Source organism: Nanorana parkeri, unplaced genomic scaffold (assembly GCF_000935625.1).
Source record: "Nanorana parkeri isolate BGI_ZX_2015 unplaced genomic scaffold, ASM93562v1 scaffold1212, whole genome shotgun sequence".
Lineage (NCBI taxonomy): Eukaryota > Metazoa > Chordata > Amphibia > Anura > Dicroglossidae > Nanorana > Nanorana parkeri.
Window position 1 is genome coordinate 266,714 of NW_017307480.1, and position 461 is coordinate 267,174.

Genomic DNA, 461 nt, shown 5'->3' on the forward strand with positions numbered 1-461 from the left:
CTGGGGATATTGAATGAAATATTAAAATATTATCACATAGACTGCCTGAGCTTATTTCTGTCATTTAGAGAGATGTGTCTAAAAGCAGACAATGGTAGCCGCCTTATCCTGAACAGTGTGTAACCGCATCATTATATGTAGCACAGTTTGCTTCCTCCATCACAGCGCCTTACATGCATTGAAAGCTCACCAGCATATTACATTTGGAGAGCTGCATATAAACAAACGCCGGAGGCTGCGTCCGTGGGATCGGGGTAAGAATGCATCTGTGGAGGAAGGGGGTGGGTTAGGCCAGGTCGAAGGTCATGGTTCTGCTGTTTTATTTACATCCAGCGTGAGAAGTCTTCATGATCCTGGCCGCTCCTGCACATTAGCGCACCATAGACTTTTATGGATCTGTATCCTGAGACCGGAGATGGTCCTATAGAAGTCTATAGAGCTTTATTAAATTATTATTATTA

The 461-nt window shown here is 43.6% G+C and overlaps 1 protein-coding gene across 1 annotated transcript in view; it reads left to right on the plus strand.

Moving 5' to 3' along the window:
• LOC108797015 (neurogenic locus notch homolog protein 1-like) overlaps positions 1 to 461 on the plus strand; it is a 62,132-nt gene that overhangs the window by 28,407 nt on the left and 33,264 nt on the right. The gene's annotated exons all lie outside the window — the stretch shown is intronic.